General features: G+C 38.2%; 1 non-coding gene across 1 annotated transcript; it reads right to left on the bottom strand.

Moving 5' to 3' along the window:
- Positions 1–8,142: 8,142 nt before the first annotated feature.
- On the bottom strand, positions 8,143–8,304 carry LOC114006384 (U1 spliceosomal RNA). Its single transcript, XR_003548105.1, has one exon. It is a non-coding gene; the product is annotated as a U1 spliceosomal RNA (small nuclear RNA).
- Between the last annotated feature and the right edge of the window lie 7,715 nt (positions 8,305–16,019).

The raw sequence follows: 16,019 nt of genomic DNA, 5'->3' as shown, positions 1-16,019 counted from the left end.
GCTGCTGATGCCATGGATCTGTGCTTAAAACATACTATCAAGATCATGTAACAAAGGAAATGTTAAAAGAATAAATCCTCAGTAAAAGAAACGAGTTAAAGGGGTTTAATGTTTTGCTTATGTCTTAAAATTTTCATGCTGTACTTCTTAGAATATCCAGCAACCTCTGCAGGAAAAACCGAAGCACACTGACTCTATTAGCACAAGGTTTAACTGTAGTTATAAGGTAAAAAGATAACTCCCAATTGACTTACAGAACTGGGGCAACTATCGGACTAATAAGAGAAATTTAATTGTCTAAATCTAATTACTGACATGCTGATAAATTTTCTTAATTTTTCTGATGCCTTAGCTCTTAAGGGACTTATAAAGTGCTTGACCTTTAAAGGTGAAAACATCTGAACCAAATCCATTTACATATTGCCTAAGTCATTCTTGCCAGTTTTTTCCCCCATTTAAATTTGCCAGAAGGTTCACATCATCACCAGAGAGACATAGAGAGGAGGGAGAAAGTACCATGCTACCCCCCACACCCAAATGAGGAATGGTCACATGCAATCCTTTCTCCTCCATTTCTCCCTCCTTTCAATATTTTGGGAATGTGTGCACATGTGCCCAGTATGTTTTTCAAGCCACCAGGTCCTGAACTCAAAATATGGAATTGACCATGTGGGATACAGTTCATTTAACCCCTAGATCACAAGCTAGCTACCTAAATGGATTTTAAATATAAAGAACAAATACATGATTACCATAATCATTGCCATTATATGGGAATGAACTTTTTAATTTTAATTTTTTTTTTTATTATTTAGAGAGATTTTTGCTATAGGGCAAATGTGCTTGCTAGACAGACAGGGACAGAAAGTGAGAAATGACCCCTTGGGGATGGCCACACCACAATCCCTTCTTCCCCATTCTCCTTTTGGGATTTTGGGCACACACCCACACCCAAGCGTGAGTGTTAAGCTGCTGGGTCCAGGACTCAAATTGTAGTAGACCACATGAGAATCCAGCAATGTAACCATTATGCTATCTGCTGGTCCCATTTTTAAAAAAAATTAATATATTTCTTAGAAGTAGAAAAATCAGTATTTCCCAATCATCCTGGCAGGTATCAGAGTAGATAAAAAAAACTTATCGAATGAAAGACTGATGTTGAATTAGATATTCTTTCGTTATTGATAACTCACAATTAAAGAGTGTGTTTACAACCAGCATACAATTACCTTAACCAAATGATCACATTTACCATAACTATTAATTGAACAGATTAATATTTCTTGACTTCTGATGTAATACAATGGAAGGAAAATCACTTATGCTATATCCCTCCAAAAAATATTTCATCTGGATCTAATCAGGAGGAAACAGACCAATTTCTTTTTTTAAAAAACGAATTATTTTATTTAGCTTTATTTAAATAATTTGACCAGAGAGGCAGAGTAAGAGAGAGAGAAAAAGGGAAAGTGAGAATGCAAGCTGCCAGGTCCAAGACTCGAACTGTGGTCAGCTATGTGGGAATCCAGTGACCTTCACTACCATACCACCTGATGGCCGTAAAACAGACCAATTTCAAACTGTGAACCATCCTATAGGACAGATGGTTTAAACTCTTTAAAAATATATTATGAAAGAAAAAAGTTGGGAAAATTAAAAGACTAGAGTGAATATTGGCAATTGTAAAAGGTTATATTTGAAAGTACTCAGGATTTTTTTTTAAAAGAATTTATTTAGTTTTATTTTTTATTATTTATTTTTTACCTTATTCAGAGACACAGAGAAAGATCAGGTTCAAGACTCGAATCACAGTTGGCCATGTGCAAGTCTAGTGCCTTAAACACTGGGCTACCTGTATTCTGGAATTTTAAAAGTTATGGAGGGGCCATAAGTTAGTGTAATGGCTATGTCGCTGAACTCCCATGTAGCAAGATCCTGAGAGGAGAAGGGATGGCGGCGTGGTCATCCCCTCTGGGGGGGGTTGGGGGTTGGAGGTGATTTTTCGCTTTCTACCTCTCTGTCTCTCTCTGTTTTTCTGGCGAGCGCACACACCTTATAGCAAATACCTCTCCAAACAAACAAAAAAAGTTATGGAGGCTATTTATGGAACAACTAAGAATGTATGAATATATTAGGTTGTCAGCAAAGTAATGACATTTTTCTATGGAAAAATGCGTCAGCTTTCAAGATGACCCAATAATTAGTATGTAAGATGATTATATTTTATCAATGTTAACATGCTTTTATGTGTGATAAAAAATACACTAGCTGGAGAGAGACAGACAGACAAAGAGAGACCTAGGGAGAAGAGAAGGAAGAAGACAGCAAGAATGCAATTGTGCCCAAATGTGAAGAACCAATAAAGCCAGAAAACAGTTTGGGCATTTATCAGCCCATCTTTAAATGCTTTTGTACAGTCCTTTCCAGTAGGCCTCCCTACTTTTTTTTTTTTTTTTTCTTTTTGAGGTAAAGTTCTATATTTACCATAGCTTTTCTATTTACTAAGAATTTAAAATACCTTTTAAAATGTGATAATACTTTTATTAGCATTGCTATTTATTTAAAAACTACAGAGGGACACAAGGAGGCTACTATATAGCAATGCCTCTGTACTGGTAAATATACTACATTCTCCTTTTGAAAAATAAGTATTGGGTCGTCCAAAGTCTTGATGCATTTTTGCATAGAAAAACATGAAAAAAATAGGTCATGACTTTTCTGATGACTCAATAATTTGAAGTAGAAACATCTCACTTTGAAGTATTTAAAAAATAGGATAGGAAGGACATCATCCTGCTATGGAGGGTTCTTCCCACTACTCCGTGCCAAGCTGTGTGGGTTTCTGACCCGCCCCTGCTGACCTGTGCTGAGTATACCACTCTCTCCACAGTGGTATCCTATGCTGATGACTCAGGAAACACAGGATGACCAAGGCAGTTGAATCCTGCAGGTTTCCTCATTCTCTTAAGAGCCTTCTGCTTTTACTAAATATGAAACTGATAGCCTGACAGGAAGAAATTCACTTCCTATGGCCTATTTTTATTTTTCAGATAGAATAACACACTGAAGAAAAACAACGATATCCAGTAATAGTCAGTAAACAAATTAAAGTACAAACATCTTGGGGGACCAGCAGATGGCATAACGGCTACGTCGCTGGACTCCCACGTAGTCGACCGCGGTTCGGTCCTGGACCTGGTGGCTTAAACTCAAGCAGGGAATGTGTGCATGAATGCCCAAGATCCTAAGAGGAGAATGAAGAAGGGACTGAGGTGTGGCCATCCCCCTTAGGGGCTGATTTCTCACTTTCTGTCTCTCTGTCTCTCTCTGCCTTTCTGGAGAGCACATGCACCCTATGGCAAAAACCTCCCCAAAAAAAAGGTACAAACATCTTGGGTAAGATACTTCTCTTTATAGTGTTTCATATATCTGTAATAAAATGCTTTCTTTGATTTACAAAATAACAGATTTTGCCACTGAAAGTACCTCCAAGGCACGGTTTAGTTGACACTTTATTTTATGGCTCAGAAAACTAAGCTCAGAAATGACACAAGCCCTGCTGCTGCTGCAGTAAACTGTTGGTAGTTTTAGAGTTAACTAGTTAGTCAGATTCTTTAACAGCCGCGTCTGTCAAACATTACTTAGAAACGGCCCAAACACAAACCTAGCCTAACCTGTTGGCTTGTTAGCTCTTGTTAGATTTGATTAATTGCAGAGATGGATAATATAAACATGAAGGGATTATGTCCCACATGGAGTGGATTCCTTTTACCTTGTGAACCATGAAGTTCATTCCTAGACTACTTCTTCCCCTTACCATGTCCTTAATAAAGAGCCTTCAGCTGTCTCATTTATATTTAGATATTATGTCGCATTTTTAACCTGTACAGCACCCAAAATGTTCACCTCTAAACCTAAGTCATTTGTGAATTGTTTCCTTCAAGATTAATACCCATGTGTAGTTACAGTAAAATAAATAATAGCCATATGTCATAGAAAATATGTCATAAGAACCAGCAGGTTGCATGAATGTTGAGGTGCTAGATCCCACACGGCAAACTATGTGGTTCGAGTCCCAGACCCAGAAGCTTGAAAATCATACCAGTTGCATGTGCAAACATGCCCAAAATCCTAGAGGACACTAGAGAAGGGACTGTAGCATGTCCATCCCCACCTTGGAATGTAAGGGCGTGACTTCTCATCCTACCCCCCTCTGGAGAGCACATGTGCCCTATAGCAAAAACTAAAAGTGTCACACATAGTATGCCAAGTAGTTTGAGAATATGAATTTAATTAGTCCGAAGATAATAACTATTTTTTAAAAAGCTACTTTATTTAACTTTGTTTTAATTTGACCGGAGAGGGACAGAGAGAGAGAGAGAGAGAGAGAGAGAGAGAGAGAGAGAGAAAGCAAGCTGGCAGGTCCGGGACTCGAACCATGGTCGGACATGTGGGAGTCTAGCACCCTTAACCACCACACCCCCTGCTTCCCCCCACAATAATTCTTAAGGAGACAGTATTACTGGTACTTTAAAGTTGAAAAGACATAAATTAAATCATCTGTCCTAATTAATCACTTAGACTCAAAATGTGAGACTAGATTTAAGTTCTACAGCCTTTACTTTTAATTAGTATTCTATCACTATGTAGAAATTAAGCTTAAACAAATATTGGCTCAAGTATGAAAACCTTTGAAAATATCAGAGTTTAAAATGGAAAAATGTTAAGGGGGAAATAAATGAAGAGCTAGGGAATATATATATTTATAAAGCATTTATCCGTTATCTCATTTTAACATGATTCTGATGAAAAAGTCAATGGACCAAGGTAATTTAATGTCAAGACTCAGAGTCAACATAATTCTTATAAATCTAAATTATTCTCAACTTAGATAAAGAGGTAAAGAAGTTAAGAATGTAAGCTGGAATACCCTTATAATCTAGATTTAAGGTGACAAGTGTTGGCATTAGAGTATCAGTTATGTGGGGGGAAGAAGACACTGAAGAGAACTACAAAATAAAACTTGGCAAATGATAGAGGACTGATGAAATAAAACATAAGGCTAAATTAATGATAATTCAAGTACTTTAAAATCTGGGCAATCAAAAGAATAGTGATGCCACCAGAAGAAATATTAAGTTTGACATAGGAATCTGAACAGGAGCAAGAAAATCACTAATTTCTTAACTACCCTTGTCTACTACCCATCAAAAGCAAATAATAAACATCAAGTAGGAAAATAAGTAAACCCAAATCATCCTCTTCTACTCAACAAGTCATGGAGCAAAGATTCTAGAAAGCTGAAGAATAAAAGATATTCCTCAGTCAGTCAGATGAACCAAATCAACACTCACAACCATGGGGCCAGAAGTTTGTCATGTACGAGGCTGACACACATGGGAAGGTTCAGTTTATCATCTAGAGACCTCTCTGAACATGCTGGGTAGGAGTATGCCCATCATCCAGGGCTGGCTGAGGCCAGGGATAGATTGAAACATGAACACCATGTTGGGTGTGTGCATGTGTATGTGTGTGTGTGTGTCTCACACATGGAAGAAGGAAATAAACTTAAAAAAAAAATTCTGTAACTACTGGGGTATCCAAAGTTCAGCCTCATAGAGTTCAGTCATAGAAATAAGGCATCTAGGGCACTTAAGGGTAAGGTGAAATGCTGCACAGGTAGGAGACAAAACTGTGGAGTCAAGGGTTTAAGGCAGATATATGGGAGTCATCATGCTATGGCTGTAAAGGCAAACAGGACGAACACTGCCTTCAAGAATCTTACAACCTACTTTACAAGTATCTGTGGACTCCATCCCCACTGCCAATACCCTAATATGGGCAACCATTATTCCCAGGAGTCTTCTTACTGGTATCTATACTTTAAAATGATCTTGTTCCCTTCTAATTTATTCTTTATACTACAGATGATCTAGTGTATGATAAAAAACATTATTATAATAGTGTGATAAGTGCTAGGATGGGGTGCTAAAGGATGCTGTGGAATCATCTCAAGGGGCACTGAAAACCAGTCTGGGAGGGGCAATGAATGATTCATGGAAGAAGTTACTTAGGAGAAAAAGAACAATGTGAGCAAGACTAAAAGGCATTAGGATGAGTGTACTTCAGCAAGGAAACAGCTTCAAGTTTAAAGAAGAAGAATAACAGATTTTACAATGAAGCCGAAGATATAAGAACAGGCCAGGCCTTGTGAGTAAAATTTAAGAGCTGGAACTTTTAACAAGACTAATTCAGGAGATAATGAAGACAATCATGGGAGTGATATCAATAGATTTTTCACATAGGATGACACTTGATGCCAAATGAAAAAATGAGCCCACTAAGGGACGGTACATGAAGAGAGTAAGAAAAGAGTCAATGGTTGATTCCTGAGGAATAAGAATAAATTTTATTTAGACCAAGTTCCAAAAATATTGAATACGAATATAAATACAAATATCTCCTGTGAATCTGAGTTCAAACTGAGGGAGTTCAGCTAGCAAGTTACTGTTGTCAAAATCGATCTGTTATTTCCATTCAGGTAGTAACGGAAATCTCTACTTACTTGTTCAAAAAATTATTGGGAAACAACTTTTTTTTTTAAAGAGAGATTTTTGTTATAGGGCATATAGGCTCATCAGAGAAACAGAGAGACAGAAAGTAAGAAGTCACCCCCTCAGAGGGGACGGCCATGTTGCAATCCCCTCACCTCCATTCTCCTCTTGGGAGTTTGGGCACAAAGGCACACGCACCTGGTGTGTTTTAATCTGCCGGGTCTGGGACTTGAACCATGGGTGACTATGTGGGAGTCCAGCTATGTAACCATTATGCCATCTGCTGGTCCCATTTGTAAACAATTTTAGTTTTGGAGTAAAGCTGCAAAAAATAGCATAAATCTCTTGTATATACATCATCCAACTTCCCTTAATGATAATAATATGTTATATAATCACAGTTCAGGGAAAATTACTAAAATCAGAAAATTAACATTGGCACACCATTAAATAATTTATAGACCTTAAATTTCTTAGGCAAGTTTCTCCAGTTTCCCATTAATATCCTTTTCCTGATCTAGTATCTAATCCAGGATCTTATATTGCATTTAGTTGCCATATCTACTTACTCTCCTCTAATCTGTGGCAGTTCTTTTCTTCTGTTTTTTTATGACATCAATACCTTCTTTTTTTTGGGAGAGGTTTTTGCCATAGGGCATGTGCGTTTGCCAGAGTCAGAGAGAAACAAAGAGACAGAAAGCAAGAAATCACCCCCTGGGGGGATGGCCACACCACCATCCCTTCTCCTCCATTCTCCTCTCAGGATCTCGGACATGCATGCACACGTGCCCAGCGTGAGTTTAAGCCACTGGGTCCGGGACTCGAACTGCGGTAGACAACATGGGAGTCAATCATTGTAGCCACTATGCCATCTGCTGGTCCCTGTATCATATTTCTTCATAAATGAGTTTATGCATTTTTATATGTCATTTCTTCCTAATAATTTATTTATTTTTACATTTTCTCACAAACATTTATATATGGAACAATTTTTGTTCAAATTCCATAGTTCTTGACAGTTGATAAAAAACACTTTCAAAATTTGAAAAAATTGAATTTTGGGACCGGCAGGGGGGGTGGGGCCGGCAGGTGGCGTGGTGGTTAAAGGTGCTGGACTCCCACATAACCAATGGTGGTTCAAATCCTGGACCCGGTGGCTTGCTTTTTCATTTCCTCTCTCTCTCTCTCTCTCTGATCAAACTGGAAAATAATAATAATAATAAAGTTAAATAAAATAATTATTAAAAAATCCTGAATTTTAAAGACAATGTTTGAAATATTTGTTGTAATGTTGTTTGTGACTCTATTTTTGGCAAGAACACCATGGATAAAAAACTGTGCTCTTCTTGGTTCATCATATCAGAATATACATGATGTTGATATATCCTATTACTAGTGATTTTTACTTTACTTGGTTAAGGTAGTATCTGCCATGTTTGTTTTATACAGCTACCATTTTTTTCTCTGCAATTAATGAGAATTTTATGATGACATAATTTATGGCCTTGAAGATACATTGCTTCTCATAATTTCACTACTCCAAGCTGTAGCATGTACCAGAATTTTTCTTTTCTTTTTTTTTTAACCAGTGGAAAGTGCAATGCAGTCCCCCACTACCACAAATTATGCAGTCAATTTTCCCACATTTCGGGAAATCACAGGGGTTAGGCACATCCAGAGTATAATGGACAGGCCTTGCCCTGGGAAAACCACCTTTGTAGTCACAGTATTTCCCCTGCCAGGTAAGTATAGGATGTCATTCTCTTTTATATACAAATATTCCATTATATAGATATGCCACATTTTGTTTATTCTTTTATCAGCTGATAGATATATAGGTTGTTTCCATATTTTGGCTATTATGAATTAATACTACAAACAGGAAAGTGCAAATTTTGCGTGAGCATACAGTTTTCATTTTTCTTGGCTATATACCTAGCAGTTCAATTGTTAGCCAAACAACAATCCTATTTTTCCAAGTGATTGTACAAGTTTACATTACCACCAGTATTGCAGGGAGGTTCAAATATCTTCATATCCTTGCCAACACTTACTATCTCAATTTTTTATAACAGCCATCCCAGTATGAAGTCCTAGTTCACTGTGTTTCTTTTTTTCCCTAATTGCCAAAGGTCTTATGCCCTTTCCTGACAGAGAAGGGATAGGGAGAGAGGGGGAAAGAGACACACAGAGAGATAGAGACAGAAAGCTTCCTCCAACAAAGCGTGATTATGCTGCAATCCTTTCTCCTCTATGTGGGATCTGGCTCCCAATGCATGACAACACTGTACTATGAAACTGTTCCTTACTGTGTAGGTGTGTGTGATTTTAAGAGAGATTTTTGCTATATGGTATGCGCACTCACTGGGGAGACAGAAAGAGAACAGAAAGCGAGAAATCACTCCTTGGCGGGGGAGAGGACCATGTCACAATCTCTTCTCCTTTAGTATCCTCTTGGGATTTTGGGTATGCATGTTCGTTCATGTGCCTAGCATGAATTTTAAGCCACCAGGTATGGGACTCAAACAGCAATCAACCTCATAGGAGACCAGCGATGTAACCATTATGCCATCTGCTGGTCCCCCCTTACTGAGATTTTGATTGCATGTCCCTAATGGCTAATAATGTTAAACATCTTTCTCTTTCTGCACTCTTATTGACCATGTGCATACCTTCTTTGTAGAGATGTCTATTTAGATCATTTGTCCTTTTTTGAATTGGATTATACATCTTTCTTATTGAGTCTGTAGTTTTTCCTTTCCTTTTTTTTTTTTTTTTTTTTTTAAAGATTTTTGCCGTAGGATGCACATGCTTGCTATGGAGAAAGAGAGGGAATATGAGAAATCACTCTGCCAGAGGGGATGGCCATGCCACAGTCCCTTCTTTGTTCTCCTCTCAAGATTTTGGGCACGAATGCACACACAACTGGGCACGTTTTTCAAGCTGCCAGGTTCAGGACTCAGATTGCAGTTGACCACGTGGGATCCAGTGCCTTAACTATCATGTTACCTGCTGGCCCCATAAGTATTTGAATATTTTATATATACAAGTCTTTTATCAGGTAAGTTATTTGCAAATATTTCTTCCCTTTCTATAAAATATTTCACTAACTTGGTGTGCTCTTTGGTACACAACATTTTTTAGTTTGATGAAATCCAATTTACCTGTATCTGACATACTTGAAAAACAATTTCTGAGAAATGTTTCATATTCCTCAATTAATTAAAAAAATATATATTATCTTGAGGAATTTCTGGTAGTATGGATATGTTTTAAAAAACAAGAGTGTAGTTTATCTTTGGGCTCAGGGGAAGTGAGTCACAGAATGCTAATAAGGAGTATATTGCCTCTTCTGAGGAATAAAAGGCAGTTATTCATAGTCATTGCTTAAATTAGCCTATCATTAGGCGACAAAGAAGAGCTACATTGAAAATAGTTTTGAAAATGAAGATAACAAAGCCAAATAGAAGACTAAAGGATAGGAAAATAGTGAAAATGTGTTTCTGATGACAGGCAACAGCAACAAGACCCTTGGCAATACTGGCAAAAAGCTTTATTATACATAATGTCTGCAATGATTTCGGAGAATGACTTAATTTCTTTCCTCTCATGTTGATTTCGACAAATTTGGGAATATTAGTTTTTATACAAGTCCTCCATTGGCTATAAAGGGAAAATGCTTGTTATACTAGATGTAGGATGTATTGTAATTAATAATCTTTTCCCAATTAAGTTTTCTATACAATGGGTATATAAGCAAGATTTTTAATACTGTTCAGCCTCTTCTTAGCTGGTAATCAAGTTAAAACAGATTTATGATGAGATGAAGGTAAGCAATTAATGATGCAGTCATCTAATCATTAATGACAGAAAACATAATACTTTTGTAAGTATATGAGTCACAAAGAGGAAGGCAGTGTTTGCTTATGCATATTCCTAAATTACAGAGACATTATCATACATGTAACACAAAACTTTAGAGTGCTTTACTACCACACATGATATTTAACATTCAGATCATTTAACTTGTGTAGCAAATATAAAGATCAGAGAATTATTCTAGATGCAGCTAGCTGGTGAACCACAAGTCTAAGTAGCAGAGAATAGGTAGGATAATTTAGTTGCTTAAATCTTAAAATGACCCATCCTAAATGCTCAATTAAATAAAAGAGTTGTTTATAATTAATAGATTCAAAGTCATCAGTTGATGAAACAGATTTATTTTCTAATTCTTAAACAAAAATAAGAAAAGAACTAAGAGCAAACACTTATAAAGGGTCTACAATGTGACAGATATGTTTTAGGCATTCTGTAGAGCATACATGTATATCAGTTTTCAAACTATATAAATGGAACTAGTTCAAGTACAATAGGCATAAAACTGATTTGATCCATAGATTTCTGAACACTGAACATAGTATAGGCTTGCATGTGTGGCTATCACAGTTAGATAACATATACTAGTAGTGGCCCATACAGTGGTAGTACAGATATCCTTATGTTTGAGTTGAGAAAACTGATCTAATGATAGAAGTAACCTGTAAGGGCATATAACTAGTGAGACAGCGAAGATATGAAGTGAGCAGTCTGGCCCTAGAGTCTGTGTCCTTAACTACTTTGATATACCAAATTCTCTTACATTTTTAACTGGCTGAACTGACAAACACTACCATCTAGTCTGATTTCTTTTTCTGGTACCAAGTAGAACAAATCTAGCCCATGTACTCCAGAAAATTAAACCACAGGAAATTAATAAACCATGGTAACAGTTTTTTTTTGCAGGACTTGGTAAGTAATAGGATTGATGGAGACAAGAAGATAATTGTGTTTGAGTTTCTAGCTTTAGTTATTTGAGTAAAAAAGAGGATAAATTTTAAGGAGAGGATGCCTATTTCCTTCAAAATTTAGATGTCTTTAATGAGGTTGACTGGGGTCTAGACAGAGCCTTGTTATGAGGACAGAGACACTACATATAGTTCCAACTGGGCAATCCCAAGTAGTAATGTGGGGCTGAAGCTTCCACGGAGTCCCCACCAGGCAATGCCCAATAGAGCAGTAGGGGCGGGCTATCCTTGAGACACAGAACTGTAGAGCTACCTATGCAATGCCAACTTGGGAAAATTGCAGGAAAGGCTACAGGGAAAGCAAAAGCATGAAACGAGTCCAGAGGAGTCATGGCAGCAAGGTTGCCTCTTGCTTTGGGGGCACAAACGCCCCCGTGTTGCCAGGAAGTAGCATATGAAGTGAAAGATTATACTGGAATTTAAAGGTTTAATGTCTGCCCTCCTAAGTTTTAGACTTGTTTGGGGTCTTCAGCTCCTTTCAATTTGTGAAATGGGGAGTATCTACCCAATGTCTGTTCCATTACTGTATTGTGGAAACATAATTTTCTGATTTCACACTCTCACAGCTTGACTCTGGACTTTAAAATTGCAGCTGGAAGAAATTTAAGATTTTTGGGAGTACTGGGATGATTCTGTATGTACAAAAGAAATGAATGCAGATGGGCAGAATGATATGGTTTGAATGTTCCACCTCAAAATATATGTGATGAAATTTGGTTTTGATGGCATCAAGAGGGTTAAAGCTTAATCAGACTATGAGATTAAAATGTCTGGCTTTTGAGAGGTGATTAGGGTTAAGGTTATCAGATAACTGAATCTTGGTGGGTTTATCAATATACAGGCAGGACACAGATATGCTTACTCTGTCTTGCCATGTTATTTTCTCTGTTATATTGTTCACCAGCAAGAAGACTTTCACCACATGTAAACCTTTGGGCTTAAAACTCTCAAACTGTGAGGTAAAATGAGCATCTGTTCTTTTTTATTTTTAAAATTTTGTCAAGGGGTGCGTGTACTCGCCAGAGAGGACCTGGGAGTAAGAAAGCAATCCCTCCCCCGTGGGAGGTGGTCATGCTATAATTTCCTTTTCTTCCATTTCTCTCTCCTTTTGGGACTTTGGGCACACATGTACAAAGGCCTGGCAAGTTTTGCAAGCCACCAGGTCTGGTGCTTGAATTGGGCAGTCATGTAGGATCCAGCTGCTTTAAATACCACCAGCTTGACCAAATTTTTATCACTCTAAATTATCCAGACCCAGTTATTTCTCTTATCAGCAACAAAACAACTAGAAGGTTCACTCTTTTGAGTAAGTGAATATTCCATATTAAAGCTTACAAACCTTGAAAATCTCATGATCTGAGTTTCAGTCTAATGCCTGGATGCCCATAGGCTTCCTTCCTACAGTCATTAGTTCCATTCTGTGACCATAAAGAACAAAACCTAATACAAACTGACTTTCATTAAAATCACCTGAGGTTAATGAGCTACTGTACAATGGTCTGTTTCTCTTTAAAACAAATTATCACTAAATCTTTTATCCATCCCCTCTGTAATATGGTTTCTAGACTTATTTTTGGGTCATTCTTGTGACCATTCTTATAGGCCAACTCTTACTTTCCTTTCTTTCTGTTTGCTACAGGACACATGCTCGCCTTGCTGGGGGGGTGGCGGGGGACGATGCAGGGAGGAAGAGAGAAAGTGAGAAATCATTCCGGCGGGGGACGGCCACAATGTAATTGCTTCTCCCCCATTCTCTTCTTGGGATTCCAGGCATGCATGCACACACATGTACTCAGCGTGTTTTTCAAGGTAGAGAGCAGGACTCAAACTGCACAGTCAACCTATGGGATCCAGTAACCTTAATGTGTGGCCAAACCAACTTTTTCAATATTTCCTTTAATACTTGGTTGCCTTTAATTGAACAGATGTAGCTGACTGGCTCGTAGTGCAGTAGAAAGATACCTGCTTTAGAGCCACTGCAGTACACTGAACTCCAGAGACAGCACTGGGGCAAATGACAGCACTGGGCAACTCTGTGCATCACAGAGGAAAGATAACTAAACATGGGCAAAGGGGATCCTAAGAAGCTAGAGACAAAATCTCATCATATGTATTCTCTGTGCAAACTTGCCAGGAGGAGTGCAAGCAGCAGCATCCAGATGCTTTAGTCAACTTCTCGATTTTCAAAGAAGTGCTCAGAGAGGTGGAAGACCATGTCTGCTAAAGTGAAAGGAAATTTTGAAGATATTGTAAAGGTGGACAAGGCCCATTATGAAAGAGAAATGAAAACCTATTCCTTCTAAGGGGAAACAAAAAAGAATGTACCCAAGAGACCTCCTTTGGCCTTTTCCTTGTTCTGTTCTGTAGTGCCCACAATCAAAGGATAAAATCCTGGTCAAACCAATGGTGATGTTGCAAAGAAACTGGGAGAGATGTGGAATAACACTGCTGCAGATGATAAACAGCCTTATGAAAAGAAGGCTGCTAAGCTGAAGGAAGAATACTAAAAGGATAATGCTGAATACTGAGCTAAAGGGAACCCTGATGCAGGAAAACAGTGAATTGTCTAGGCTGAAATGAACAAGAAAAAGAAGAGGGGGAAGACTAGGAAGATGAAGAGGATGAAGATGATGATGATGAATAAATTGGTTCTAATGCAGTTTTTTCCTCCTTGTCTATAAAGCATTTAACCCTCCTGTACAAAACTCACTCAACGATAATTTTCATTTTTAGTTCAAATGTTCATGAAATGGTCTCAATAAAATTGATTCAAAAAGAAATGTATCCAATACCACAGCTGGTGATAAAGTAAAAATGCTTTATGACTGAGTTAAACAAAGACAAAGGAACCTAAATATCACCTGCAGAATGTTTAATTCTTTAGTTTATATAGTCTTCAATTTTTAATATGCTCACAGTATTATTTACTGAACTTAGGAAGTTACGGAACAGATGGAAGCTGAATTATCATGATGTATGACGATGGTGAAATATGTGATAGATGGTTCAACCATATCTATTGGGCATACTAAAAGACATAATTTACATAAATTCCTTTTTTTAAGTTCTTTTTCTTTTTTATGCCAATGTGTGTGTGCATGCTAGAGAGGGACAGAGATAGAGAGAAAGCCGCCACCCAAAGGGACCTGACTATAATGCAATTCCCCTTCTTCCCTTTCTCCATTCTGTCCGGTTACTGGGCACCTATACACTCCTGGGGCTAGAATTCAAACCATAGTAAGCCAAGTGTGATCTGGTTCCCTCTCTCTTAGGCCTAATCGATATGTTACTTTGCTGACACTTACCTTTCATTTAGTAGTTTTGTTTCATTACTTAGTAAGAAGACTTCATTTACACAAATATACCAAGCTAAAAAATGAGTTCAGGGCCAGCAGGTGGCTTGAAGGTTAAGGAGATTGGATCTCACATAGACGACTCAGCAGCTTTAGTCCTGGACCCAGTGGTTTGAAAAATGTTGTGCATGTGTACCCAAAATTCTGGGGGAAGGAAGGGGGCAACATGGAAGAGAAGGGATTGTGGTGTAGCCATTCTCCCAAAAGACGATTTCTTACTTTCCTTTCTTTCTCTCTCTCCCTGTCAAGCATATACACTATATAGCAAAAACTAAAAATCAGTTCATAGTTCATGACAGGTTCTAAAATATACACATAAAAGGGCCAGCAGATGGCGTGTTGGTTAAGTGCTGGAATCCCACCTGGCCAACCATGATTCGAGTCCCAGCCCCAGCAGCTTGCTTTCTCACTTTGCCTCTCTCTCTCACTCTGTCCCTCCCTAGTCAAATTAAAATAAATAAATAAATGTTAAATAATTCTTTAAAAAATAAATACACATAAGTCAGCATATTGATCTTATGTAAACCTCTGTGCACTATAGGAAATCACATAAATATTATTAAGAATGTCTTAATAGTCACATCAAAGATTAAACGACAAAACAACACAAAGCAATTGTAACTGAACATGTTACTGAAGATGACTGAAAACAATTTTCTTTTAAGGGAGAGATTTTTGCTGCACGGTTCATGTACTCACTAGAAAGACAGAGGCACGGAAAGTGAGAAATCACCCCCTGGGTGGATGGCCACACCACAATCCGCTCTCCTCCATTATCTAGGGATTTTGGGCACACAAGCACAAGTGTCCAGCTAAGTTTCAAGCTGCAAAGTCTGGGACTTGAACCATGGTCAATCACGTGGAGTCCAGTACCTTAACCATCAGGCCACCTGCTGGTCCCCTGAAAAACAATTTTAAGAGTCTCCATCTCACAGGCAAACAATAAAAAATAAGATTAAAAATTGAGGGCCAGCAGATTCCACCTTGGGCAGTGGACCAGGGAGCCTGTGGCCTGGGTTCTCTCATAGTGTTAAGTGCCGGGGATCAACAGGACTAGTCAGCAGGAGAATAGGTGCCCAGAAGGGCCTTAGGGTCCCCAGCACACACTTTGTGAGTCCTCCTGTGGTGGTGGGGGAGAGGTGAGCTATCTGATTGCAGCCACCAACTGACCCTGTCAGGACATGGCGGCCTATTGGTACCTTGTGAAGGCTTTCTGTGCACACTGGGTCACCAGCGAGAAGTTGTGCAGAGCCCACATCAGCTACATT

The sequence above is a fragment of the Tupaia chinensis genome, unplaced genomic scaffold, assembly GCF_000334495.1.
Source record: "Tupaia chinensis unplaced genomic scaffold, TupChi_1.0 Scaffold147433_1, whole genome shotgun sequence".
NCBI lineage: Eukaryota > Metazoa > Chordata > Mammalia > Scandentia > Tupaiidae > Tupaia > Tupaia belangeri.
The sequence above is the reverse complement of the archived record's forward strand: the minus strand, read 5'-3'. Positions and strand labels throughout refer to the sequence as shown.